The 16,371-nt window shown below is 39.7% G+C and overlaps 1 protein-coding gene across 5 annotated transcripts in view; it reads right to left on the reverse strand.

Moving 5' to 3' along the window:
* Positions 1–16,371, reverse strand: part of PDE4D (phosphodiesterase 4D) — a 1,348,493-nt gene that overhangs the window by 204,110 nt on the left and 1,128,012 nt on the right. The window lies entirely within an intron of this gene.

Raw genomic sequence — 16,371 nt, forward strand, 5'->3', positions numbered from 1 at the left:
CCCATTTCCCAAATTCAACATGCAACACTCTTCTATCAGGCACCTGATGCTCCCTTGGGATGAACCACCATCTCCTTATCTCAGGGCTTCATTACCTAAACTTCTGCTCCCTAATTACTCAACCCCCCAATTCCCCACCTAATTGTTATTCATCCTTGAGGACTTAGCCTTCATGTGAAATGCTGCCCTGACACCCAGAGCTTTATGAGATGCCCTTTCTCTGTACTCCCAAGATACTTCCCCACTCCCGACTGGTAGCATCTACAATGAACTGGAAATGCACACCACTTGGTCTCCATCCTAGACTGTGAGCTCTCTGAGAATGGAGACTCTGGGTGTTCTCGGCACTTTACATGGCAATTCAGAAAACTTTACAAAGCAGTTCGAAATAATGAGCGAATGAATGAAAGGCATGATGCTTGGCGATACAGATTTTAGATTTCTGGGACAAAAAGAACCAAACATGCAGTTCTTAACATTGCAGTCTTTATAATCCAGGTAAACTTTCTACGAAGAGCTTTTTGAGTCAAACATCAACGAGTACTAAAATAAAGTCAACTCTCCTGTGTTCTTATAAGAGGAGGGTGAGGGTGACAGCCCAGGACAGCTCAGCAAGTCTGTGGTTTATGATTGTTGAATAAATAAATAAACAAATGAATTAAAGCTCAGTGGTTATCAACATTTTCCCCATTACAGCCTTTATCCAAACTATTAACTAGCTAACTTTTAAATATTCATTTACTTTTTCTACTGGAGTTATTAATAAATAATGTTATGACCCAAAGATTGCCAGTCACAGAGGAAGGATCATCTAGAGACTTGATGTTTCACGAGTCAACTATGAATGTTTGGCCAGATTAGAACATTGACTCCAAATCAATCCATCTAGTTAAGAAAAAAAAAAAAAGAAAGAGAAAAGAAAGGGAAAAACTCTAGCTTGGCCAGTCATAAACATGTTTTCAATTTAAAATTTTCTTAGAATTTTGTTACTCTACAGATGTATTCATTTGGCCCTTAAAAGACATTGAGAGTTGAACTACTTAAACAGACTCATTTTACAGACAAGGATACCAGCTCCTAGAAAGGTTAACTGACCAAAGGGACTGAGCTCACTGGATTTAATCGTCTACTATTCCTGAAGTTCTCTCAGCTCTAAAGCACAAGTATGTGAACCACAAAGGTGGGTTAGCAACTGTGACACCAGACAGGGGACATCTGTTTCACGCGGACAGCCACTTCATGCATCTGGGACTTTTGGCAATCCTGAGGAAGGCCGGAAGGAAGGGATCTTTACTCACTAAAGAGACTTATTCCCGATTTCTAGCAAGCTCTTCTTGGATATGCTTAATTAAATATGCATTTATTAAGCACCTACTATGAGCACACTGGGACACGAAAATAAAGGAGATGAGATTAATCTAGACTGCGATAGCTGAGAAATCTTCTTGGAAGAATAGTGTTTTAAAAGGGCTTTTGAAGGCAGTCAGTATACCTCTGAAAGACATTAAAGACCTCTGCATAAGGGGAGGATAAGGGGACAGTTCTGCTCCAAGGAGACAGTGATGACAGCTCTTCAGCATGAGGCCATCATAATGTGAACACATAAAAAAGTCTTCATGTCGATTTCCCTTCAATATCAAAATGGCCTTACTGTTCAAAAAAAAAAAAGTATGCTTTTTTTGCTATGCAGAAACAAAAATATAGGAGATACAGAAGCAGGATTTTTGGTTTAGTTTTTCTCAGTTCAAATGAGGAAATACCAATAGCACTCCCCAAATCAGTAATTTTTATTTATTATAATCTTCCCAATTAATTTAAGCAAGTCTTAAAAATATTCTCCGCTATTAGTTTTGGAACGAATACTGCTAAATATCTTAAAATATTTAACATTTTTGCAGTAATAGTACCTATTAAAGCCAAACATTTATTAATAGGTCATAAAATGCTTGATCCAGGACCGCTTTACGGGCCTTCATGTTTTTCTTCGTAGGCTGCACTATAATACTTTGTCCACTAGATGGAGATCATTTTCTTAAGGAAAATCCACTGTGACTAAAAGGCCAAAACTATCTTTCTTAAATACTCATGAAAACAACCTCTTAAATACTATACCAAAAAATAAAACCTCACCATCTACAGGAAATGATTACTAAGTATTGCTAAAATTCTATTAGCCTAAGAAATATTAGTATTTGCTTTACGAACTGATTGAGAAGGATGTCAAAGTGTAGATATTTACTTAAAAAGAAAAACTCTTCAGTTCAAATATTAGAACTAAGGAGTTTCCCTTGGGAGCGGTTATACTGGGGACAAATCAAGGCAGTATTTCTTCATTCAGTGGATAGTAAATTAACAGAGTTTCGGCTGAAAATATGGATGGCTTCAAATAAGCTACTTATTTTTGAAACGTAACTTGAGAAACTGTCAATGTCACAGAACTATTAATAAAACAAGAAGGTGATGAGGAGTCAGACGCTGGTACCAAACAGATCAGTTGTGAATTTGCCAAACACATTCTTTGGCAAACAAGTGAATACTCTTTTGACTCACTGTCAATTACATGGAGTCTAAGACGAGCAGAAGCCTGGGAAAGTAAGGAAAGAATTGGGGAGAGTGATAATGTCTAAGTATAATGATGATAATTATAATAAAATTTTTGGAACACTTTCCATGTGCCAGGAATTGTGCTGTGTGCTTTACATACCATTATCTCATTGAGTCCCCCCCAATAACCCTTTGAAATTAGCGCATATTTTCCAACTGACCATTGAGGAGTCAGAGTCATAAAGAAGTTGCTCTATGTAAAGTAACAAGTTCGACAGTTTGTCAGTGGGTTTTAAACTCAAGCTGTCTGATTCCAGAGTCTGGGAGAATAACCTCTTTATTTATGTCCCTATTGCCAAGCCACCTATTACTCATTACAAAATACAAAAGATACCTCTTAGCTTCTTCACCTGGATAGAACTTCAAATGTTAACTGTTTGAAGGTAACATTCTGATTAATTTATGGATCAGGCCTGCCAAGGCTACTTCTGGGACTTGGTCTTTATATGACTGCAAGTTTTGGCACTTGCCAAATCCCCTATTTTTCCAGTTTCAAATACAACGATAAGGTGCAAAAGAGCCTCTGCTGCGACCCATTTGGTGGGTTTCTTCACAGAGTCCGAGAGTCACTGGGAATAAGGAGGGTTGGTGAGCTGGCAGAAGGTCTTAGCAAATGGAACTAAGTGAGATGCTTCTTTACTCCACACGTTTGCTGACCTAAATGCAGTTCACCGATGCACACTCTCCTGAACTGAGCTGGCTTTCACCCCGAAGGCACTAGTGGAAAAGCAATCATGCATGGTCCCCGATGGGGGTGGTAAGAGTAATGGTCCTGCCAGCCCAGTGCAACCAGAACTGTTGCGGCTGTGTGCATCCGGCACTTCTCAGGACCATTCATTCCACAGGCGTGTCCCTTTCTGTGGAACTTGCCCCTCAACAAAAACCAAACAGAAAATAGGCAAACTGACAAAACCAACAAAGCTGCTCCCCAGCTCTCCACGCTGTTCCAAGTCAGTGGAATCACTGGACTATGTGTTCTGGTTCACCTTCCATTCAGCCTCCTCCACTGCTCCTATACCCAGTGCCTACTGACTCCATAATCATCTGTCTGCTTAGGGTCATTTCTCATCCTTTTGCGCTGAAGCTAGACCCCGCTTCTCTGGTTTAAACATTTGGCATTTCTTATTAACCATGATGTGGATTCTCTCCTGAGCCATGGTCCTGCTATTGTCCTGGGTAAAAAACTCATCTCATCTGACCTTGCCGCCAGGACCTCATACTCAACACTGACCCCCAATGTGGAGCTTGATGGAGGCGAGACACATGAGGACTCCAGGAGAGCAGCTGCAGGGAGCCCCAATCAACAGTTGTCATCACCAAAGCATCTGAGATGAACTCCCACGGGGAAGACCCTGGAGAGAGCATGGCGGCTGCTGAAGGCTGGTGAGAGCCCTGGAAGCCTTCACTAATGCCAGGAGCATCTGAGAGCTGCTTCTGTCTCTGTGTATTAAGAACAATGGTGCATAGAGATCTTTCCGCTGGGAGGTGGGGAGATACCACAAACAGTCCTAAGACATTCACTTGGGAGTTAGAAAATGTGGTTAAAATTTCAAATGATGGTTCTGCCACTTGACTCTAGGGTAGTTACTGTACTGTTCTTAGCCTCCACTTCCTGATAAGGATCATTACAGTACCTGGCCTGGCTTGAGGGCCATCATAATGCCCTATAAAATGTTTGGGAAGCAATGAGCACACTGCCTGGCAGCTAATACGTTATCAATATTTGGCAGCTCTTGTCATTTTTATTGCTATTACTCGCCTTCTTTGAGGGGGACTTTCCATCCAGGAGGTTCTCCGTACCTGAGCACACTGTGTTGGGAAGAACCTACAGGGACTGATGGGAGAGGAAGGAAACTGAAGGGCTAATCAGTCAAACCACTGGAATCAACCTTGGCAATCAACAAGGTGACAGATGCTGGAGCCAGGCTGCTCTTACAACTTAAGCTGCTTTTACAACTTAACTTGCTGTCTCCACCCCACTCTATAATTCCAGTGTGGTAACATCCAGGGAGAGGGTGGAGACTATTGATTTTTCTCTAGATATTCCTCACCAAGGAGAAAGAACAATTTTCTGTTAGGAACGCGGAAGGCATGGAGATCCCAACAACCTGAGATCCAGCTGAATATAATGAGCAGAAACAGTCCTTTAGACCTCAGGTCCCCAGCCACCGGGTATACCTTGGTGACCTAGAGTCACAATTATTTTCCTGTGCCTGACTCTTCTGTGTATATGGCAGCCCATGCCATTGGCTGTACAATGGAATCCATTTTGGTGCTTTACCATTCAGGATGAGGGGGATGATTTCTCCTCAAGCTTAATGAAGTGTAAGCAGAGTTGGATCATTTCTTCAAAAATATTTTTTCTTTCTATGATAAATATTATATCATATTAATTATTAATATGTTATTAATACCACATGGCTATGAAACCTGTTCCTAATTAATGCCAGTGATATTTTCCATTCAAGGTTTCCCTGCAGATCAAAGAGCTTCTCTGGATTAAAGAAAATACTGCTGCCCAGAGTTCCTCATTTTATTCTATCCTTTGCTCAGATCAGATGAGACTGCAGAAAACAGGACTTTACAGTGATACACACGTATGGTGATCTTTCCCAATCAAAAAACTGCATCTCGCATTTAAATAGGACACCCCGAGAATGCAGCCTATTTAGCAAGTTCACATTAGTGGATTGTAGTGTTAAGTGACTGTATGCATGTTATTTTGCATAGTATATATATTTGTATGGAGGACCTGCAATTTTATCCTTTGTTTTCACAGATGATTTTTATAAACAAAAGCCTGGAACAAAGGGGAAAGGTATATGCTTATTCATGAATAAAAACGTCAGGTGATCTCAGGTAACACAGCTTTTGCTTCTGACATGTCACTGACACTCCCAGGTAACAGAGGGCAAATAAAGAGATTCAAAATGAAAATGATGGCATGAGTTTGATGTTTGGACTGGAAGCCAGACGGGACAAGCTGGACTTGTTCAGTAGGGTTTTGCCAAACGAGATGGCAAAAGGATGATTTTTCTGAAAGATGTTTATTAGACCTAAACTTTAGTAAACCATAAAGACTTAAACGTAAGACAAGACACTATAAACCTCTTAGAAGAAGACATTGGCAAAACATTCTCTGACATAAATCTTAGCAATGTTTTCCTAGAACAGTCTACCCAGGCAATAGAAATAAAAACAAAAATGAACAAATGGGACCTAATTAAACTTATAAGCTTTTGCACAGCAAAGGAAATCATCAGCAAAACGAAAAGACAACCTATGGAATGGGAGAAAATATTTGCAAAAGATGAAACTGACAAGGGCTTAATTTCCAGAATATATAAACAGCCCATACAACTTAATATGAAAATAACAAACAACCCAATCCAAAAATGGGCAGAAGACCTAAACAAGCAATTCTCCAATGAAGACATACAAATGGCCAATAGGCACATGAAAAAATGCTCAATATCGCTAATTAACAGAGAAATGCAAATCAAAACTACAATGAGGTATCACCTCACACCAGTCAGAATAGCCATAATTCAGAAGTCCACAAACGACAAATGAAATCTAAACAAACAAACTCATAGATACAGAGGGGTACGGTAGAAACTTCCAGTTATAAGATGAGTAAGTTCAGAGATGTAACTTACAACATTATATAGTTCACAATGCTGTAAATTTGAAAGTTGCTAAGAGAATGAATTTTAAAAGTTCTCACCCCACATATACACACAAATAGCTGTTACTATATGAGGTGCTAAATGTAATAAAATCTTATTGTGGTAAACCTTTTTTAATATATACATATATAAAATCGCTATATTGTACACCTTAAACTTACACAATGTTTTTATGTCTGTGATATCTCAATAAAGCTAGAAAAAAATTAAGTTTCCATAAAAAAAAGATAAAATCATCGCCCTAATCTCCTAGACTTTTCTAGCCTCCTTTCCTTCTTATTTTTTCTGCATAGCACTCATCTGCCTCTGATCAGCTTGAGTCACTTATTTTATATTATTCTCCTCATTAGAATGTAAGCTTTATAAGTGCAGAGATTTGTATCTGCTTCGTTCATTAACACATCCCCAGCACCTAGAATAGTGTCTGGCACATAGTAGTTACTAAATTAATATTTATATTATGAATGTATTAATATCTTTAGATGCAGAGCCACTTACTAGAGACTGGTTGTTATTTACCATGGTTACCTGTGTGGTTCTACTCCAAATGAACTTTTATTTTTATTATTATTTATTTCAGCCAGGAATCAGTCATATTTTTAAAGAAAGAACTAATGAGGTTGATTAGCTCATTTGAAGGAATCATCTGGAAAGACACTTAAAAGGCTAGGGTGTTAAAAGACTTAAAAAAAAAAACTTTTTAATAGAAGTTATCTTACATATCCCCCTGTCTGACCTCCAATCAGCCATAGAATCAGGGGGTGGGATCCAGACTTTGTGGCGTATGAAGTTTATACAATTTTGAGTCTGCTTTGAGAAAAATAGTATCAAAAAAACCTTCCTTTTGCAAATTTTACATAACCTATGACTATGTGCAATGGCTAGCAGCCCTCCCATCTATAACTTGGAACAGGACAGGCCAGTGAGGGGCATTAAGCTTGATCTCCATTAGCTTCACAGTAAACCTGCATTGGAGGCAATGATAGAACAGGACAGGACAGGAAAAACAAATGGAATGGCTAAAAATGGGAACAGAGTACCATATATTTTCCTAAAAGGAGAATTATTATTACAGGTTAGTTTTTTCTTTATTTTTTTCTCTCTTTTTTTTCAATAGCCCAAATTTCCAAAGCTTGCTCATATTTTTCAGAACTTTTCTTGCTATTTGCACATGTTCATCCTTCCAAATAAGTGATTCTGCCAGGCAGGGTATTAGAATCACTTTGAAGGCCTGGGAGGGGTGTGCCTGAAACCACACCTCTCTCTATGGAAACTATGATTTCCTTTTTGAGAGGTGAGTTTTTAAAATGTGGTTCTCAATCTCATTCCGGCTATTTATGTATTTAGACTTATTAAAAACTGATTCCCAAATGGCTTAACTGAATGAATAAGAATTAATGAATAATAAATTATTTGTGAAAATACTATTTAAATATCATATCTTAAGAAGGAGGATATAGCTCAGTGATACAGCAGATGCTTAGTATGCATGAGGTCCTGGGTTTGAGCCCCAGTACCTCCATTAAGAAAAAAACTAATTAACTTAATTAAAAATAAATAACTAAACTTCATTACCTCCCCCTCAAAAAATAAATAAAATAAAAAATAAATATCATATCTTAAGTAGATTAAGTCTAGGCAAGTTTCTAATAACTGAAAACAAAAGCTGTAATAACTCTACTAAATTTGTCTTTAAAAATATAACCTAAATCTGATCCTTTTCCACTAATGAATACGAAAACTCATACATCATGTTTTTCTCTGGGTCTGGACTCTCCTCAAACAGGTCAGGAAACAACTCACCAAGCCATACTATTAAATCTATTTTGGAGAAGTGATATCACTCAGTTTCCAACCTCAATGATCCAAACAGAGGGTTTTCTACTTTAATGGGAGTGGACGAGAACAGAGGAGGGGTTCAGAGGGCCATGTGGCCTGGACAGATACCCTTTCTTCAGTTCTACCAGGATAAAGCAAGGATTAAGACATTAGCCTATGACGGTCATAGACAATCACATTCTTTCACAATTCTTTAGAAATAGATCAGAGAATAAAAACAAAGATGTAAACACCCACACTAAACAGCTCACGTCTCATTGTGTTATGGGCCCATTGATCCTCTCCTTTGTGATTTCTTAGACTGGGTAAATTACACATGCTTGTAACTTATCCTTCAAATGTTATAAGACATTGGGATGGACTGTCAAATTGCTGCAGGATGCACTTCAACATTGAGTTTGAAGAGTAAAGATACTTTGTGTATTTCCTTGAAATGGTATTGTACATAATCTTGACTAAAGAGAAAACGGTCTTGGGAAAGCATAGACTTTCATAATTGGGACCATGAACATGGCAAATTATGCTTGGCGACTGCCAAATTCCACTCTCTGCTTGTTCCTGGGCAGACAAGAAGTCCTGGTTTCTAGGCTTCTCTTGCAATTAGACTTGGTCACGTAACTGGATGCGAGCAGAAATACTGCACACCGCTTCCAGGATGGGCTCCAACTCCTCCCACATGCTTGGCTGTGCCCTCTTTCTCCTTCTGCCAGTTGCAGGTTGAGGGTTCTGAAGCCACCAGGAGTGGTGGGAACACAAGATGGAAGGAGCCTGGTCCCTGAATGACAGCAAGGATGAGAGCAGTTGCCCTGTCACCACCCTAGACAGTTGCTTGATGAAAAACAAACTTTTTTAAAAAAAACACCTAATTTGGAGGGTGTATTTGTTATTATAATAACATCTAATACAGTCTATTACACCAAACTAAGTTGGCAGCACTAACAGTGTATTAAACTGTCAAATTCACATTAGATCTACCTCTGGACTTAAAAAAAAAAAAAAGCGCCCCTACAAAGGCCCCAGTGAAAACTCATTGCCTCTTTAATTCTACCATTTTCACACTTGGTTGAGATTTCCCTCCCCTTAATCTTCCTTGGTTACACTGATTTTCAGGAAGGCATTTCTTATCCTCCAGTACTGAAGAAGTGTTAGAGAGTAAGTTTCTGACCATTACACACAGTTGTGGCTGGTCCGTGAAGAGCGAAAGCCAGTCCTCTTCCATTCCTCCTTGACCACAGTCAGGAGAGCTGGAGAGGGCCAGCTGGGACATGAGGCTGGCTCATCAATTTGTCTCTCTATCACAGAAGAGATACAGGTCTTGGAGTTGCTGTCCCTTGGGAGTTGGATCCATGCTTTTCTGGAGTAAATGAGGTCTCAGAAACACCAGATCAAACCAGGCTGCCCTGTTTAGAATGGGACTCCAGACTAAAATGACATTCTGAATGTGCCCATTCTAGGTGGATGGGCCAGAGTCTATGAAACAATCCTAGAAATGTGTCATACCTTACCCAAATCTAGAAGCGACCACAGTTCACTGTTTTCTAGCTCATCTGCAATGGTATCAGAGCTGAGCTGGTCCTTCAGATTCAAAGAGATGCAGGTTGAATCAGATGCCTTCCTTCCTTTTCTGAACTCATAAACTAAATGCCCTTTTAGAGTCAGATATGCTTCTCTAGAAGGAGGAAAGGAGGTTACCTGGGACTGCTTACTCTTGCCTCTATGGCTTCTGAAATAGTGGAGTGGTGCCCAGTCGGTGCCTCCTTCCCTTCACTGAGCTGCAGTGTGTTTCTGGTATGAAAAATATGTCATTGTCACCCTAGAGATCAAACTCTAATGATCCATACATCCTGAAGGTGATGAAGTGGGTACAGAAACGAACCTATCCATTCTGCAAATATTTATCGACCACCTAGTCTTGCCAGACACCCCTGGAAAGGAATGGAGTTCATGGAGGAGACACAAGGACTGTAGTGGTTGCAGTGAATTTCTGCCCCTAAATTAAAATGGGATTTCCTTCCTCCAGGACAACCAAATTCATGGTGAGACAGTCCATGAATCCTGTGGACTTGCAAAGCTAGGAAAACTGATCACTGCTGATCTCCTCTGCTTTGACATTAACTATGTTCTTTTAAAAAGTCAAGTTTTACTTTGTTAGCCATAGAAATTCCTTTCATTTTTATGCAATGATATATCTCAAATATTTAGATAGAAGCATCCATTTGTGCCAACTGGTCTATTTTCTGGATGGACTCAGATATTCAACTCTATGTATTTTGTCTTTCTTTTTTCTTTTTTGTGGAATTTATTTTGTAGAATCTTGTCTCCCATTTTGGATTATTTTCCATTTATATCCCTTTTTAAAAAATGACTTATGCTTTTCTTAATGAGTATGGTACAAGACCTTGAAGTACAATATAAATAAGGGCTTCTGTAATGGGACAGCCTTTCAATCTAGCAACATTTTTTCTAACTAGCTAAAGATGGTCATGCCAGAATCCTCAGATAAATTATTTCCTGATAGGAACTGTAATTGTTTTTGTTTGTTTGTTTGTTTGTTATTTGTTTTTTTGGGGGGTGGTAATCAAGTTTGTTTATTTACTGAAATGCAGGTACTCGGAATTGAACCCAGGACCTTGTGCATACCAAGCACATACTCTACCACTGAGCTATGCCCTCCCCAGAACTGTAACTCTTTTGATTCCTGGCATGTAAAATATTTTGTACTACATTGTACCACCATAATGTAAATATGTAAATAAACCTTAATTTCCAGCCTGACTATACGAAGTCAGTACTGCTGGTAGATTATCTAATTTGAAATGTGTTTACCTTCACAAAAAAGACATAAAGTAAGTTTTATTGTTTTTCATACATTAAGCTACTAAATAAATAGCTGTCAGTTGTTTAAACTTAGGTTGGAAGAAAAAAACAAACAAACATGATTATATACTTTGCTGATCTTTAAAATTTAACTTTGACCAAATTTTGAAAATAGGGCTACAGATGCCTATACATCATGAAATCAAAATTAGAGTTTTTATTAGCATTTATTCAGTTGTTTTCTTTTTTCCCTAACTTTAGTACTTTCAAAAAGCTTAAAATGTGCTTTTTTTTTTTTTACCCTTCTTTTTCTTTTCCTTTCAAGTTTAGACCTAGAAATTAAATTTGACAAGGGGAAAAAAATCCAAACCACTTCTATGCTTATTCTGTTCTTGGCTTCTTGGTACACAGCTGTCCTTTAAACTTGCAGTGTAATTGTGAGTTTGAATACTATGTTTGCCACTAATCCCACTAAAGGACTTGGCCCCTCAGGCCACATGGAAATAATCTCTGAGGATGCCACGGGTGCTTTAGCCATTTGCCATGTCCATGAACTGCATCTGCGCCTCTTGATGAGCTGGACTAGGATGACCTGTCTGGGGGAAACAAAAGAATTTCTCCCAAAACCCCCTCCCTCCTGTGCCTCTCACATCATAGTCCCACACTGTTTCTAAAGCCCTTTCACGGTCATGGTTTAGTGGAATTTACGCAGTGACCCCGTGCAACGGCAGTGGGGGTGAGTGGCGTGGATGCTTATCCTTATTTGGGAAAAGAAAATTGAGGCTCAGGAAGGAGGGCAATGGTTTGCCCAGCGTCTCACTGCGTTAAGTGACTGGATTATGACGCAAATCAAAATCTTCTGATCTTCAGACTAAAGATTTAAATGGAGGATTGAACAACTGGATTAGTTTTCATTTCATAAAGCTTGAAACAAAGACAAATTCTTATTTGAATGTCCCCTAGTAGAACTCACTTCGAGATATTATCTAGCGGCCTGTAATGTAATGTTCAAAATCTTTGCGTCGAACGTGACATTTTGCTGAAATGAATGAATGTGTCTACATGTCTAAATAGTAGTATGGCAAAAACTTGGAAGGAATTAAAGTAAGGGTGCTCCACTTTGGCAACTTCACTAATTATCATAACCACATTGTAATGCCTTAAATGTTTGGTAAATGTTTAATAATCCTTGAGGGAAGATCTAGCAAATGCCATGTGGTTAAACTTATTTAAATACATTATAGACCAGCTTTGCAAGACAAAGGGGTTCCTATTTCATACCCTCAGGACAAAAAAAAAATTAAATTAATTCTCTCTAGCAGAAAGATAAGAACTGATACTGGGCTATACTAGGGGTAGGGAATTGGGAACCCCGAGTTTGAGTTCTAACTCTACCATTAACTAGTTGTGACGTTGGCCAAGCTCTTGACTTTTCTGGGATTTAGTAATTTTATCAATCAAATAAAGAGCCCGACTACCAGTCATTTCTAATTACTGGTCTGCACAACACCCTGGAAAGACTTCTAAAAATATAGATTCTTAGTTCTCCTTCTGGATACTCTGAGTCAGTAGACCTGGGGTTGGACCCAGGAATATGTATTTTTACAAAGCTGTCCAAGCTGTCTGAAGTATTGGCAAGTTAGGAACACTAGACTGGTCTCCAAGACGCCCTTCAACTTTCATATTCCTGCACACATTCAACTGCACAGCACTAAACTCAGCTCATGTTCCTCTACTTCAAACTCCCTTGGGAGGCAGGGCACCCAGAGCTAGTGCTGTTCCTAACTCAACTGTCAACCAGCTTCCTAGGTGGCGCCCCTGACCACTGGCCCACTGTGGGACACCATTTCCTACACTGCTGTTGGGATTTTGTGTGTGGTTGAGTGGAGGGAAGAAAGAAGGGAAGAAAGGAAGAGGGAAAGGGGAGGAAGGAGGGAAGGAAACAAGGGGACCAGAGATAACCTGGAGTGGTGGGAAAATGTGATTATGTTACTTCTCTGAATAACCACTCTTGCCTACAAAACTAGATTAAAATTCTTTATCATGGCATTTAAATTACTTTAAAATCTGGTCCCCTCTCCCTCCTAAATCTCATCTCTGGCCCCTTCAAAGATGCTTTAGCTCATGCTGTTCTCAGTATCCAGAGTAGACAATGAAGTTTTATCCCAGCCCCACCTATTTCTACCCATGAAATCTTTCCTGTTCTTCAAAGCTCCACATGTACTAACCAATGTCAAATAAGCCTCCAATGCTTGCTCTTGCAATTCCGAACATCTTACTTAGGTCCTCAATAAAGCATTATTCTGGCGTACTGCACCTGGCTTCAGAAACATCTCTCCCCTTACCAGATACCCCTCCCTAGCTATTTGAGGTTGGGAAAGTGCATACATACGACTTACTTTAACCATCATAATAAAAATAACATTTACATAGTGCTTTACTATTTACCAAATGCTTTTGTATCTATTATTTCATTTGTTCTTGTGAATGAAAAATATTGCAAGCCATATCAATAAACAAAAGATGCTGTGGCCTTCAAGTCATCAGCCACTAATGCAGCTGTCCCCGATAGTGAGCAGAGGGAACTCAGGATGCAGACAAGCAGGCATCCCCAAAGGTGCCTCCTGAGGCAACTCAGGATGGGAAAGAACAGGATACTGGCCCTAGATAGCTAGGTGCATATCAAAGGAATGATTTCAATGAGCCCAGACTCTCGCACCTTCCCACACACTGAAAAGCGCTAAATTCCTTAACTTGAGATACCTGGTCTTTGTTGCAAAAACTCATATATCCTGGCTTCTACCTTGCCACTTTGGAGCAGTCCCAGAGCGATCTAAGAGGCTGTCATCCCAGGCTTACGTTCTCAGAAATGTCTGCCGAATAAAACTAACTTCCGGCCTTTAAGTTGTGCATTTTATTTCAGTTGACACTCTCAATAACATTTCTATGAGATACATATTACTGTCACTCCCTATTTTATGGATGATGAAACTGTAACTCAGAGAAAAGTAATAACTTGCTGGATAATGATGGGCTGAGATTTGAACCTAGATCCTGTGAATTTAAATCTTCTTTTAGCCACCTTGGATCCTGCGGAGGCCTGCTGGGAACAGGACTTCTAAAATGATAAATATATCTGGAAGGCCATTTTTTGCTGGCTCTAAGAGGGGTCTCCAAAACCCAAGGGAGCACACAGGTCTTCTTAAAATTGAAGGTGTTTATGCTTGAGATGAAACTGAATTCTATCTAGGCAAGAAATGTGCTTCTGTGTACAAAGCTAAGAACAACACAGTAACTCCCAGTGGAAAACCGAACAAAACCAGAGCCATCTGGGGAATGGTAACTCATGCTCATGAAAACAGTGGCATGGTTTGTGCCAAATTCCAAAGCAACCTTCATGCTAAGGCCACTGGACACAGAATCCATGTGATGCTGTACCTCTCAAGGATTTACAGTTATTGGGAAGTAAATAAGTAAAGGTGTGGGGAAAAAAAAAATCTTGTGCATTGGCAGGTAGGAGGTGTTCTGTAAATGCATATTAAATGACTGAACGAATTAATGACTAGGGAGAGGTGGCATCGTGATGTAGCGGGAAAACAGCGTTTAGAGTAAGACCTGGCATGTGATCAGAGCTATGTCAGTGCTGGCTACTTCTTGTGTCAGGGAGGCACTATGCTTATCACAAGGAGAGAATATTTGCCCTTTGTGCTTCTCAACCAAATGTATTGGTAATTCTCGTAAAATAGGAGCAAAAGTCACACTGTAGCTTTGTCATTTCTATTTGGATTAGTAGATAATGGTAATTAGGTGAGCATTTGGACAACAGGTGAGAACTCACATATCTATTAAAAAAAGAAATGGGAGTGTGCATTTTGAATTTAAACACAATGAGATTTCAGTTCTCCCACAGTTGTGAATGGAGTAGGAAAAAAGGTCATTTGACCTTTGTTGAACAGCTCAAGTCACTGCCTTTGATTCTCATTTGAAAGAACTGAACCTGCCTCTTCCTTTCCTGGCCCCACCACCAAACAGAGAACTGGAAGGAATAAAAAGAGGGCCATGCTTTAGAAAGTGTTTCCCTGAATCAGAGTTATTCCTTTTGAATACTGTATCATGGGCTTTTTTTCACCTGAAAAACCTCATACCTGTTTCACCATAGTTCATTCAAATTGTAATAAAATATTTTGCAGGCTACCTGCCATGCCAAAATACATCAAGCAAAATGTAATAATCTCTTTAACTCTCCAGTCTTGTATATAGTGTAAAGTAAGGGCTAAGACATTTTTGACTATAAGATGGTTAGTTAAGTAATGTGAGATCAGTGTCCTTGGGAATACCCAGAAACCTGAGCTATTTATTGCACAGACATAATGTTTTGTGGCCGTGACTGATGTTGAGATGACCCTGGAAAGCTTATCTTTGGAATGGTGGAGATTAAGTTGCTTCTGGAAGGCTAGGTGTTCCTGTTACCAAAATAAACACTGATTAAGCAATGGCAAACACAAGAGAGCAACCACAGAAGAAGGGTTTTCCCCATCTCCTTGCTGGAGTTCTGTTTGATAAAGTAAAACAGGCAGACAATTTTGGGAGCCCGGTATTAAATCTACCATACGAGGTCTAAATATCAGGGCTCTAGCCGTCGTGTGCTGTTACACTGATGCTTTCTCCCGGGTGCTTTCGACTTTGGCTGATGTCCCTGGGAGACAACGTGGTCTTTGACATCTTTTGTATCTGGTAGCACTGATTACTCTAACAAGTCTCCGCACTGGAGACCCGACTGTCTGTCAAGCTCTCCTCAACCCTGCTCTCTGTCGCTGCATCCCGGATAGAATTAGAGCTGATATCCCAGCAGCTCCCAAAGGTGAGCCCTCCCAGATGGTCCTCAAGTGGGAGATTCGGTCCAGGGGGACCCTCCTGCCCCTGGTCAGTGGGCCTTTTCCCCAGGATAACAGAATGATAACAATAGACAGTAACAATACAGAATAGACAACTCTCAGCATTTTATATCCATCATCTCATTTGATTTTTATTATTATGCTGGAGAAAGAAAGGTTGCTCATATGTATGTACGTATAGCTAAATCACTATGCTGTACATCAGAAACCAACACATTGTAAACCGACTCTGCTTCAATAAAAAAGTTGAAAAAAAAAAAGAAATAGTGCTCAGAGAAGTTAAGTAACTTGCCTAGAGTTCATGTTTTTATCCATTATATTTCATTGCTTCTCTAGCATCCAGCGGTCCCTATTAAAATACTGATGCAGTTAATAAAAACTAGGTCCCCCAATGTTATTTAGCTCCCCAAGTACATGGACTTTGGAATCAGATCTGGATTGGAAGCGGCTCTGTTCCTTGCCAGCTCTGGGACCCTAAGCAAAGCTCCCCAGGCTCTCCAAGCCTGAGCTTCCACACGTGTTGAAAG

Source organism: Camelus bactrianus, chromosome 3 (assembly GCF_048773025.1).
Source record: "Camelus bactrianus isolate YW-2024 breed Bactrian camel chromosome 3, ASM4877302v1, whole genome shotgun sequence".
Taxonomy (NCBI): Eukaryota; Metazoa; Chordata; class Mammalia; order Artiodactyla; family Camelidae; genus Camelus; species Camelus bactrianus.